This window comes from Ornithorhynchus anatinus, chromosome X3 (assembly GCF_004115215.2).
Source record: "Ornithorhynchus anatinus isolate Pmale09 chromosome X3, mOrnAna1.pri.v4, whole genome shotgun sequence".
Taxonomy (NCBI): Eukaryota; Metazoa; Chordata; class Mammalia; order Monotremata; family Ornithorhynchidae; genus Ornithorhynchus; species Ornithorhynchus anatinus.
Window position 1 is genome coordinate 5,528,125 of NC_041751.1, and position 13,557 is coordinate 5,541,681.

The following is a 13,557-nucleotide window of genomic DNA, read 5'->3' on the forward strand; positions in this document are numbered from 1 at the left end:
GTAGGGATCGTCTCTATCTGTTGCCGAACTGTACTTTCCAAGAGCTTAGTACAGTGCTCTGCACACAGTAGGTGTTCAATAAACACGATTGAATGAATGAATCTCAAGCAATCGGTGATATTTGTGAGCACTTAATGTGTGCAGAGCACTGTACTAAACACTCGGCAGGGTAAAATACAATAAAGTTCACACAACTCCTGGTTTCTTACCCAAAGATTCACATAAGCAACTGCTCCTGGGTAGTAATTTCGACCTAGGACGGTACACATCTACAGCAATAATAGGAAAAATCCATTATTATTTTTTTTTAGAACGCTAATTGTTTCCTTTTGGTCCCTATATTGAAAGTATTTTACAAACTTATTCCTCAAAGCAGCCATAAGTGTTAGATTAACAAGAAGTGTGACCTAGTGGAAGAAGGACTGCCATTTGCCTGCCATGTGACCACAAACTCCTCTGTGCCTCAACTTCCATATCTGTAAAAATGGGATCAGATGTTCTCCGTCCCCTTTAGACTGTAAGCCCCATGTGGGAGAGCACCGCTGTGCGATATGATGATCTTGTATTTACGTCAGTGCTCAGCTCAGTGCTTGGCGGATAGTAACCATTCAACAAATGCCCCAATATAATTGTTATTGCAGGCAAGTGAGGTGATTTCCTTAGGGAGCAAGGAGGACCCCTCAAGATGGATGCTGGGCAGAGCCGTAAAATATCTGAAAGCGCTACCCCAGGCGGAAGGAACACTTGTGTAGACGGGGACGTGGGAATGAAATACGGTGTTTCTGGAGAAAGTGAAGGTGATCAGCACCCCCTCTCCCTGCCCCAGGAAATGCTTCAGTTCAGAGGTTTGAACCGAACAGCAGTAGGGAGAACGGATCGTTTATCCCCATTTTACATCTAGAAACGGAGGCACAGAGAAGATAGCTCACTTGCCCAAAGTCACACAGGAGGCAGGTGGCGGAGCCAGGATTAGAACGCAAGTCCTCTGACTCCCAGGCCCATGCCCTTCCCACTAGGCCACACTACTTCTCTAAAACAGTTACCCAGAAAGAATGAACACAGTCTTCGAGTCCAATCTTCTCAGTGGTGACAGCATCTCCCTTTCAGATCTAGCAAGCTACCTCAGTCCTACCAGCATAAATCAGATTTACCAGGTGACACTGCTGAAGTCTGGAGAACAAAATACTTCTTAGAGCCTCTTGCTAAACCTATCACAACTTGCATTTTCTGAAGTGAATGTGAGCATTCATCGTTCACACCATTCAAATGTGTGCGTGTGACTCTCAGAGAACAGGTACCGGGAAACAGACTGAGAGGCGAATCACACGTAAATGGTGTCTCTCAACAGAAAAACTCCTTTATTCACTAAGGAAACATCAGATACATGATAATATGTGCTACACGTTCAAAAATACGTTTTAGGCCAGCTGTTAAATGAAAAGATCGGTCTGGTTTGAAGAATACCACAAAAGGCGATAGTTATCTCAGAGTACATTCTGAGGATTATAATATGTCATTAGGATATAGATACTCTATGCTTTCAGAAACCACGTTTATGGAACTGCTTTCATTTTAACATTAGCTCCGTAACCTACGATCTGATTTCAAAACTGCTCTTATTTTAAATATCGTTTTCTGTTTCGTCCATTCATATTTTATACTTGGGGGAGGTAATGCTCTCTGAAGAATAGTTGATGTATTTCACGATATAGTTGTGATTTTTACATGTAGCCTACAAAGACTTTTGCATAAACTGTAATGTTTAGTGCTAGTTAGCAATAAAAGTGACTTAGATGGAATAAAAGCAATTCCTTCGGTTATCTGTAAGGAGAATCTGATACATTTTCAAAGAAGACGAGGGAGATGCTATCGGTCGCGTGCCGACTCCGCTTCCTTCCCCTAAAACCCGTACAGTCCTATTTAGACTGAAGGCTGCAAAGAAAACCAGTTGAGCTTGGGCTGGCCCAAGGCTACCATCACAGATTCTCTTTCGTCCTTCTCTTTGGAGCCGCCGTCCCGGCTCCACCCCCTAAAATGGACCAATCTCACGCCAGAACTGTGTGGAAAGTTAAAATGGCAGTCACTGTAGTTGACGTTGGACGACGCTTCCGTAGACACCTTTATGCTGAGACACTTCCCCTGCCTGTAATTTATTTTCGTGTCTAGACTGTAAGCTCCTTGAGGGTAGGGAGTGTGGCTGTTAAGAGTATGGTACAGTGCTCTGCACACAGTAAATACCGTTGATTATAGAGTTCTATTCACAGTGGGCTTTAAGGAAGTCATCACAGGTGCTCTCAAAGAATTCTACAATCTAACAGGGTGGGGAGGGAACAGGGGGACATAAATTATTTATAAAAGGTGGGAGCAGAAGAAAAGACATGGATATAATAAATAGCGGCACAAGTACCTCTGGATGGTAGAGCTGAATAAATAATTTATTGGAGACTTGAATATAGACAGATATGAATACATGCTGCCTAGGGTGGGTATCGGGTTGACCCCGCCAGAGGTGCGGGGAATTAATCTGGGAAGGCTACTGGGAGTAGTCAAGATTTTAGGAGCGCTTTGAAGATGTAGAATTCTGAAGTCCAGAGAATTTGTAGGGAGAAGCAGGTATAGGCTTAGAGAGCAGAAAGTGCAAGAGTTGGAGGGAAGAAAGTCAAGGACAAGGCATAATTAGAAAGTGATTTAGGAGGAGTGAAGAGGGCTGACTGTGGTGTAGTAGGTGAAGAGAAACAATATGTAAGGAGAATGCAATCTGACAACGGTAAGACAGAAATTGCCCCTTAAAATGTATTCTGTCTGCAAAACTCTCTGTGCATCTTTGTGACCCTCTGCAAAATTAGGTCGTTATTTTTAATGCAATGTTTCCGAGAGAGAAAACACACAGAGAGCATGCGATCCTTAGTACGTAGGTGAGGAAATGAGTGACCTGGGCCCAGCTTCTTCCTCAGCTGGGCGTAGCTTTTAGTTCTCTTTCTCGTTTTTTGCCTTTGTACTGTTTTTCCGAATCACTTGCCTGAAGACGTTTTATGTTTATGAAGCCTGACGGTCTCCTTGTCTTGACCAGGGTGAGGGATTGTAAAATATTTGCTAGATAGTATGCCAACAGATTTTGATTCATTATACTTTTGCCCAAGTTAATCCACTTCATTATAAAAGAAAGCAGGTTGAAAATGAAATCTAGAGAAAGAAAAAAGGGAAAGAAATATCATGGAAAAAAGTGGGAGAAAGGTAACAGGGAGCTTAGCATGTCCTATAGCTCATCATGTCCTATAAAATATTAGAGAGCGCTTAGTCGGAAATGAAATATCTTTTCGAAAGCCCATAGAGTGTCAGGTCATTTTAAGGAATGGTCCATTCTCTCTTGCCCTGATTTCTTTTAGTGTTTTACCTTCTATCATCATAGGGCAAGTCACAGCGTTGAAGTACCCTTAGGAAAATTTGCACCTTCTGTATGCTTTCCTAACATTTTAAGTTGAATATGCAATTGAATATTCCGATTCATATGTGTTTAGATGTGCTAATACAGTAATGTATCCTATATGCCATTGTTTAACTGAAACAGCGGTGACAAATACATTTCATGCAAATCTTACTGTGAAAGGTAGAAGAAAGGATTATGAAGCATGGTAATTATCTGCTAGGGAAAGCAAAGTCAAGTCCTAATAATTTCTCATTCTTGGAGCCGTGTTTCCTAGTGAAGAACTAATATTATTTTGTCAAGTTGAAACTATTTTGGAGACTATATCAAGAATCTTGGGAAATAAAATCATATGATAACCATATCACATGCCCCGGAAATTAGATCTGTTTCTTAGGGACGTCTAACTCAGTCTGGATGCGGTTCTTGGTATTCTTAACCAGCCACTGACAATTCATTAGTATTTAAATTTATGCTAATTTCATCAAGGTGTGAAAAGATCTTTTTCTTGCATATACATGAATGAACCATATTACTATTCAACCACTTTATTTTCAACCCAAGAGAACCTTATTGTATATTAACAAAAGAAAAAAGAAATATCAAATCTTAGGTTTAAAAAACTTAGAAATGCAACCTGATTCTATTTATTCATTATGAAAATGTACCGTAGTTTCAGGAAATGAGCACGCATCCAATGGGTTTCCGACGTGCCTTAGACACCGAGAGTCACCAGAAGCTCTGGTTCTCAGTTAAGATGCCGTACTTACATTTCTCGACGCGTTGACCGTCAAACTGGAGAGTTTATGGTTTTCTGGACCTATTTAAGCACTGATTCACTGCTGAGAATATCGATTATGGGTGGTATTTCCTATGTAAGGAAGAACAGGGCAGGGTGAATAATCAAGTCATCGGTAACTCGGGTAAAATTCATATTTATGGAAAGCTCACTCCTGCGGCGCCTGATCCTGAGAGAAGACGCGCTATTGCGGAAGACCTCTTCAGTGGCTCCGCAAAGCACATAATAAAGTCCTTGTCTTACATGTCTGTCATGATACAGTTTAATAGTGTTATAAGGCTACATGGTGTGTAGTTGTCATGATAGTAGATTGTGCAGGACTGTATAGATTTACTGTCATTCTTTAAGCTTTTCATACATGACAGAGGTTGTCTAAAGCACAGCAGGAACATGAAGCTCGCAGGGGTTAAGTGTTACTTGCCTCCTGGCTTTGCTACATAGTCCCCTCCGCTCACATAGAGAGATGAGGTGCGGGCTACATCCGTTATCGGGCTGATGACATGATGGATTGGTCATGTCATTGTCAGTACAGTCAAAATCACTCTCTTCTGATAAGGTGGACCTGTTTCCTCACTCTGTGAATGAAGCTATTTTTCTGTCTAATTTTAAAAGTAGAGCTCTTACAAGTGTCCCTTAGGTCAGAACTTGAAAAGAGTAGCCTTCTTTCCACAGAATCCCCAAAAGGCCCCAAAATGTAGGGATAGATACACTGTTCTCAAAATGAATTTAATGGGATGTGAAAGTTCCTCAAACAGCAGCTTGTTTTTTACTTTGGTTAGTTGGAAAGACGACGCTAAACGTGGTGTTTTCAAAACTTTTCTGCTCAATATTCTCTCTCCCTCTCAGGTACAAAAGCAAAGTTTTGCCCTTGATGCTTTTCTTTTGGATTTCTCCAAGTAGATGACTTTTTTTATTTTTTTAACAAAGGTCCAATTACTGGGGAAATGGTTACATTTATGTTTTAGGGTGGAAAATGTTGTTGTTAGCCTTTAGTACACATATGCATTTTCCTTACAATGTTCTCACGACCCTTTAAATCACATTCCTCCAAAATCTAAATCAGGTTTTCCCTCATTTGAGTTGCGGTTTCCAAATGTACTACTAGCTATCAGTGACAGCGTTTTGGATGCTAAGAAATGGGTTTGTTTTTTTTTCTAAATGGCCCAAAAGGAGTAGGATTCGCTTATTCAGTACACTAGGAAGTGACCTTGTGCTGTTTACCTGCAGAATTCCCCATATTTTTCAAGACCTACATAGAAAAATCAGCAGTACTCTACAAGGTGCTTTCTGTGGTCAATATTGCTTCTTTTCTTCTACTAAAAGCAAGATTTATATTTGAAAAGTATGTGTCTCTGTGTCTGGACACCTGTGTATTTTTACAAACTTTTTTTTTTTTTTTTTTTTTTTTTACACAGAGCATTTTTCAAAGTTTGCAGAGATGAGATGTAGACACAGAGTCGTCAGGAGAACGTCACTGATTTCATCGTGATTTGCTGACTACAACCATCAGGTAAAGAAAAAAAATCTTTTATACTGACGTTTCAAACTAGCTTTGTTTTGAAGTTTCAATCAGTTCTAAATGGAAAGTTATGGAAGAAGATTGTGTGGCCTGAATCTTAATCCCTGAACCTACCAGTTTCTTTTTTACTGCATGTGGTGTGGCCTTGAATTGCAGAATGTTTGAAACATACATAATGAGCTCAATGTCAAACTGTTGGGCCTTTTGTCTGTAACAATAAGCACTTAGCTCGACTAAATGAATAGAAATTACTTTAGTGAATTACAAAAGCCAAGGTCTTTTCAATGCACTACACTGACGTTAATTAATTTAGACATTGTCTTATTCGGGCAAATAAATTCAATTAAAATCTAACTTTAAAACTGCAAAGTATAATTAGTAAATGAGAAATTTCTACCAGTGGTCACCCAGACGAAATGAAACTGTTCCACTGATAAAGTGTGAAATCTCGTCCCCTTAATCTTACTGTATATTCAAATGTATTCCTTTGATTATTAGACTTTGAAAGAAATCACATAAACAGTATCTCTAATCTCCCTCGTTTGAAAAGAGATTAAATCTCCAAGTCATAACAGAGACACCGTGCAGCCGTGTTTCCTAAAAGGCATTTGGAAATGGGAAAACTTTTCCAGTGTTCGAAAACGTGTGAACTGATTTCCTCCCTCCGAAACGGAGCACAGTATTAAAAATGTACAGTGAAAGGCAATTCATCCTTTAGAAATCCCTTCAACCTGGTACTAGAGTTGCTGCCAGAGATCTGAATGCTTTTTCCTAAATCTCTGTAATCCAATAAGCTTTTGTGTTTAGCAGCTTGTTTTGAAACTTGTATAGCACCCCAGCCTGTGTCTCCTATGTTCCTTTGCAGGCAGGTGAGTGCCCGAAGGTCTGATTATTATTCAAGCCAGGGGGCCTTCTCTGTCCCAACCAGAATGTAATTTGTAATTAACTGTCATTTACTTCTGGCTGCATTGACTTGTTGTTCAAAAGACAATGTATCTGTGCCGGTCACTGTTTTCCCTTTGTTGTGGATATGGGGACTCTTCAGATCTGGTCGTCTTCATAATATTTAGAAATGGTGCTTCCTCTTTTAACCCAGTGTGAAGACGGCGATCCTCTAAAATAAATTCAACTCAGATCATCTGTCTGGTTCAGGGACAGAAAAAAAAAATCAATTGGGTGGAAGAGACCGAATTATTGGGCAAGATAAACGGCATCACATTTGCGACAGCCCATTCCAACGATGCTGTCACACAGGGAGTTTCTCTGAAAACACACGTTTCCAAAGGGGAGATTGCTGTTGCTGGTAGATTCTAAGAGGTTTTGTCTGCCCTTTCAACTCTTTGACCTGCCGCATTTTCCGTTTGGAGAAGAACAGGGATGACAGCAATCCAGGGATGTAAGCGAATGAAAATGAATGAAATGAATGAAAATTAAAGCAGAGAAGAAAAGAGAAATCAACTATGTGTGTATCTTTTGGCAGGGAATATCATTTACATTTAGAGTGCTGAAAACTGCTCGTATACTTCTTGCGTACTGTCAAATTCCTTCTGTGGCAATAATCCTTAGAGGCTCAGAGAGACTTATTGGGGTGGGGTGAAACTTCTGTTTTGAAACCTGCATCTTGAGTGGCCTATGGTTGGCAAACTTGCCCCACAGTAGATTTATTAATTCCTCCCGGGAGAGGCCGTATCTGTGACTTGTTTCTGGCAGTGCGGGCCAGTAGTTCTTCAGTACCATGGCTATTGCCAAGTGGTGGATAATGGTTTAAGGGTGTCATTGTGTATTTATGAATGGAACCGTCACCTTCAATCCCTTGCTCTCAGAGAGCCGGTCTCTCGACCTAACCTGGATTTCCCATTATTATATCGTCCAAGTGGCTGAGCGTAATTGCCTGTTTATCCTGGAAAGCATAGAGCAATCTAGATTCGGTGTTAATAGTCTCAATAACATTCTCTTCAACTACTTCAAACAAATTAGCTACATGTCTATAGAAATAGCTTTTCCACTGTGGTCATTTGCATAGAGTTTGATTAACTGGGGCTTCAAGCAGCCCGTGATTGATTAGCTACTGCGGACCTTATTAATTGTTTCCTCGGTTTTTTTAATTTTAACTTAAAACCAAGTTGAAGAGGGAGAAACATCCTTTTTCGGCTTGCTTTTTCAAGCACGCTTTTATTTCTTAAAGGAAAGACTCGCCCCCCACCCCCCCTTTTCTTTGAGTGCTTTGCGTTCATGCCAGGAGTATAAGGAAGGGCAATTCGCCTGGGTTATCAAAAGAGACAAGAAGCAGCAGGCCTTAGCACCTAGCTGAGCAGTTTTGCTACATGCCACTCGAAGTGCGATTAAGCTTCCGCTAGTAGAGCAGTGACATCACTGATAGCTCAAAGCTGCAGTTACTCAAGAGTATTAGAATGCATTTCATGCTTGGCTTACTCAAAACTGCAGAGCTGAAATTTACACCTTATTTGATGTTCTTCTCCCTGCTGTTAATTGGTAAAGGGATCCCGACCCTTTTGATCTCTGCTACAATCCTCTAAATGCCCAGGTCTGCTAAACTGTTCAGCAGGAGATGCGCAGCAGTTGCCCAGAAATGTGAAGTCTTTTTTTTTTTTTTTTTTTGGCTTTCTTGCCTTTGGTTTACATCCAAGTTGCACAGAAATAAGAGATGACAGTTGTTATAGATAGGCCGGTTTAATTACTTGTCAGCTTAGAGCTGATATCTCGGCTAGCCAACGTCGAAGCTTAACTTTCTTCTAGTAGCTTAAAGCATGACCAACTGCTAGTGCTTTAGTATTTAGCCATAAAACTCTGGATACATTTAAGATTAAAAAAAAAAAGTGAAAGAGCATCCTTTTGATTTACTAGCCAAAGTGATCGGGTGCCCTTGATTTCACGTGGGTCCGAAGAAATGCAAAAAATTACTGGTATTTAATGTTTAAGTGGGGATTTGGTTATGTTCTCCAGCCGGTAATTTCACCGAGAAGAGCAAATGCACTCGTTAGTCTAGAATATTTGGAAGGGGAAACCAATGTCTTCCTCAAGTGAAATTCAGACTAGCAAATGAAAACGATCTAAGGAGATCTCTTCTCCTCGCCCCCCAGTGTTTAAACAGACTAAGCCATTGGAAAAGACATACAGTGAAATGTTGCCGGCCTTTTGGGGAATCCTTGATCAATTCCTCCAGATAATAATAGGACTTCTGTTTCTTGCTAGATTAATTACTCGCAGGGCCAAGATTTGAAAAAATGCAAACAGTCTAAAGTCCTTCCTTAACACAAGTCGGTGTCCCCTACCCTCTGACTCCCTGTTGGAAGATTTCTTGGTAGTTACAGCCTAAACATTGGCCACATATGTTTAGACAGCACCATCTACCCCCTCCAAACCCTGTCAGAGGTTTTTAGTGTTTATCCCAGACTTTGTTATCCACCGAGATACATAGTTTCCATTGAAGTGAAACAGATTATTGGTTACTATAGTTTCCCTATTGCTCAATTCAGTGCTGTGAAAAGCCAAGCACAATAGGTTGAAAAGTCCAGTTAGGACAAATAAATCCATGTTGTGAAGAATGAGAGAGAAGATACCTGTTCTGGTGTCTTTGATGTATTCTTTAGTTTGTATGATAGAAAGGGAATTAGGGGAGGGTTCATTGTTCGGTACTTAAAGCTCTGTCTTTCTCCCCCTCCGCCCCCGCGCTTACTGTAGGAATGAAGTAAAGCACTAAAAAGGCACATCTCAAGTCGCTTAACTTTCTGTGAGGCGAGCGTTTCATTTCTCTGCATCGGGTAATTATAGTTACACGGGAGCTTCGTTCCCCTAGAATTTAGATTGCTATTTTATGTGTTGCACACAGAAGGTCTTTGCTTTTTTTTTGATGTGGAGCTAAAAAATATGCCAGCTCCTTATCCACTGATAAAACTGCTCCACCCAGAAGTTTGAGGTTTGAGATATGGAAAGTCACATTAAGGAAGGCGAAAATGTCACCTTTCCCGAGAATACATCAAGAGCGGATCTTCTGAGCACGTTGGCACCAATAATATATTCGAGAAGGCCAACATACAAATGTTAAGAGGGACTGGATGATACTGTGCAGATTAATGCCGTGGTTTCTGTTGCCTCTGGAAGCTGCATTCACATTCAACCCAGTAGGACCAGGGAGGGGAAAAAAAGTTAATTTGATTTGATAGCCGAAAAGGTCACACATTTTGTTCAGTGTCTTTGCATGCTTTTTGCTTAACTAAATTGCTCCAGTCCGACCACAGCTCCGTTTCGAGGATTTATACTTTGCTATCGTCCTTGTTGCGTCAAGCTAAGAATCCAGCCATGGGCCTCATTTTACACGAGGAAGGCAATAGTGAAATAGGAAAAAAAAAAAAAAAAAACCCCTCAAAAGCACCAACAACAACTGGAGTCAAACTGTTTTCTTTGCATAGTTGGGTTAGTTGGACGGCCATTTCCTTAAGCCTTCGAATTCATCCTTTCACTCACTGGTGAAATCAAAACAATCCTCTGCTGGCCAATTCCATCTTGCAAAATATAGCTTAAGGAGAAATTCCACTAAAGGTTAAATGTGGCCAGCCCCTACAAAAAGTACAACCTTGTTCTCCCGAGTGTTATTTGACATTGCTGAAGGTTTCATCTTGATTACTTTCAATAAAATTCGAAGTAAGGATGACTGTCTTGGCTCACTAAGCAACAAGGTTTTATCACTAATTACAATCCTTTATTACCAGTAGTTTAATAGGTTTATGATAGGTCATAAAACAATTCAGCATGGGAGTTCATGAAAGGAATAGGTTATACAGCTGTGACATCTTAATATCTATCCATTGTAATCATTTTATGATCTTTAATGGTAGCATTTTTTATGAAAACATGTATGTGCTCCTTTACATGGACTTGATAGCCACCAAAACTGGGAGGTGTAGGGCAAACCACATAAATATACTGTAAAATACTTAATGAGGCATTTTGAAAACTTCTATTGTCAAAAGCATGTAGACTGTATCACATGTGTGGAGTCTCATTATAGGTAATTATAATAAAATTATAAATGCTATAATAATTCTAACCTTGAAGGCACAATAAAGGATAGTTATATTTGCCTTCCTAGCCCACACATCTGAGACATTTTCTTCATTAATTACATTTCATGTAAGAATAATTATGTTGTGTAAGACTGAAATTCCAGAGCATTTGCTAGATTGCAGTTAACTCCAACCTTACTCTTCTGAGGTTTCGCATAGTTAATTACATTCCAGCCTAAAGTTATACCTTGAAATAGGTGCAGCATACCATTTACATAGTTTCTTGTAATTTGCATACATTTGTTATTGTTATTGAGTGTTATTTTATTGTGTGATTTTTTTTTTTTTTTGGAGTGCCAGAAGTTTCTCTGCTGTTGTAAGCTAGGTCCTATGAGAGGAGCAGTATCGTTTGGTACATTGCAGGAGTGGGTGTATAATGAATACCCCATTTAGTCCTCTAGTTTCTTGAAAGAACCGCTGTTCCCAAAGTGCTGACTTAGTACAAGGCGGCAACTTCAGGCCCCGGGCCAATCAAGCTCATTTTGTAATCTGGTTAGTAGAAAAAAAGAAATTGGAAAAAAAAAATCGCTATATCTGTCGAGTGTTACAGAGTCACCCTCTACTTTTCTCAGTAGCAGCAAAGATCATAATCTTTTTTTCAGAAGGAAAACTTAATTCACGGTAGGGTGGTCAGACTTCAGATCCAAGGGAGCGTCTCTCTCTGAACTCCAGTAACGCAGAGAGGTTTGGAGATAGTTAAAAAGAATTTCTAAAGCTAAAGACACAGCGTTCTTCCAAGAATCACCGTAGCAAGCGCGTGAGAGAGCAAATGAAGCTGAGCGTTCCCATCCGTGACACAATTTTTTAGAAACTCAAGTCCAAGTGAAACACTCTGACAACTTATAATTTGCATTCCATGAAAATATTATTGGTTCAATTTCATAATAGCGGGAACCATTCATACTTGAAAGAGATTCAAAGTTCAGAAGCAACGAGCGCCGTGTTTCATTCACTGCCACTTAACTGTGTACTATGTGTTGTCTGGATTGCTGTAACGTTTAGGGTTTTACAGAAAGAATAGGCTAAAGGGGAATTTATTGTGAAGTGTGTAGAGAAGGCCAATTTGCAGTCGACTGTCATGACTCCCAAACCAAGTTCTCCTAGAATATTGGTCATTATATTCTCACAAAACTCCATGTTAAGGAAAGCGGTTTGCAGCGGACTGAAAGCAGAATGAATAAAGGTTACAAATCCAAGTGCCAGGATGACAAAGAGGAAGTGGGATTTGGGGAAATAACGGCTTATTCGGGGAAGGCGTCTCACTGGAGATGCGATTTTAATAAGGCTTTGAAGGTGGGATGTGTAGAATATGAAGGAGAAGGGACGTCCAGGCCAGAGGCAGGATGCGGCTGAGGAGTCGGCGGCCAGATAGATAAGACTGTGGTACATTGAGAAGGTTGGTGTGAGAGGAATGAAGTGAGCCTGCCTGCACGGTTATAGTAGGAAACCAGTGAGGTAAGACACGAAGGGGCAAAGGTAATTATTGTCTTAAAGGCAATGGTAAAGAGTTTCTGTTCGATCTGGTGGCGGATGGTCAGCCCCTGGAGGTTCTTGAGGAGCGTGGAAACGTGGACTGAATGGTCTTGTAGAAGAATGAGCTGAATGGCAGAGTGCAATGTTGAGTGGATGGGGGAGAGACAGGAGGCAGGGAGGTCAGCAAGGAGGCCGACGTAGGAGGCAAGGCACACTTTTCTCAGCATGAGTGTCGAAATACTACGATCGACCACAGTCGTTCGTTCATTCAATTGTATTTATTGAGCGCTTACTGTGTGCAGAGCGTTGTACTAGGTAGGCGCTTGGAAAGTACAATTAGGCAACAAATAGAGACGATCCCTGCTCAACAATGGGCGCTCAGTCTAGAAGGGAGGGGAGTCAAGTCTAGAAAGGAGGTCACAGTCCTATGTTTACCCAAGGCAGTGGACAAACATGCTCTCTTTCTCTGCAGCGTGGTCAAAAACCACTGTGGCTGACTGTAAAACCGTTTTAACTTTTTTTGCACCCCATGAGCAAGGAATGAGTGTGGACTTAGGCACCCCTCAGAACAGCCTCTCCTACGGGCTGAAAGTCAGATTTATTTTTACATGATCCAAAACTGTATGAAGGAGAGCTTATGCTTGCCGTCCATTGTAGGGAAGAGACAAAGTTGATACACTGTGCTAGTAGGTAGCGTGGCGGGAGCTTAGTCGGAAACGTTAAGCGTTTAATACGGCGCTCTGCACATGGTAAGCGTTCGGTAAATATGACTGAATGCATGGCGACAGGGACTTTGATCCTTTCTCTCCTTCCAAACTCAACCCTATCCACCCCATTCAGCCCGACCCCTTAGTCTGATCAGATGAATCATTGCTACTCTGGCACAAAAAAGTCTATCAGGTGATTTCATTTTTCATAGAATAATTTCTATTATTCAACCGTTGCGTCTAGCAGGGGGATCTTTGTTTTATATAAAATTTTGGATTGTGAATTCTTCGAGGTCCAGTACTACGTCTGTTGTTTTCTCTGAACAGATTCTAAGCGCCTAGCACAGGCTCTTAATAAACGATGTCAGAAGCAGCGTGACCTAATGGAAGAAGCATAGACTAATCCTGGTTCTACCACTTGCTCTATGACCTTGAGCAAATGACACTGCCTCTTACCTCATTTTCCTCATCTGTAAAATGGGTTGAAATACCTGTTCTTCCTCCTCCTTTTATTGTGTTTATCCTAGTACTTAGTGGAATGCTTGGAATAT

At 40.7% G+C, this 13,557-nt stretch overlaps 1 long non-coding RNA gene across 2 annotated transcripts in view; it reads left to right on the top strand.

The window, feature by feature from the left end:
* The window catches only part of LOC103164750, a 177,697-nt gene that overhangs the window by 107,285 nt on the left and 56,855 nt on the right, over positions 1-13,557 (top strand). Inside the window, exons 3-4 of one of the 2 annotated variants that reach the window (XR_484313.3) lie at positions 5,639-5,733; positions 6,839-7,196. This is a non-coding gene — a long non-coding RNA (uncharacterized LOC103164750). Of the gene's footprint in view, positions 1-5,638; positions 5,734-6,838; positions 7,197-13,557 lie in introns of those variants that run through there. The other variant, XR_003755611.2, reaches the window with a different exon arrangement.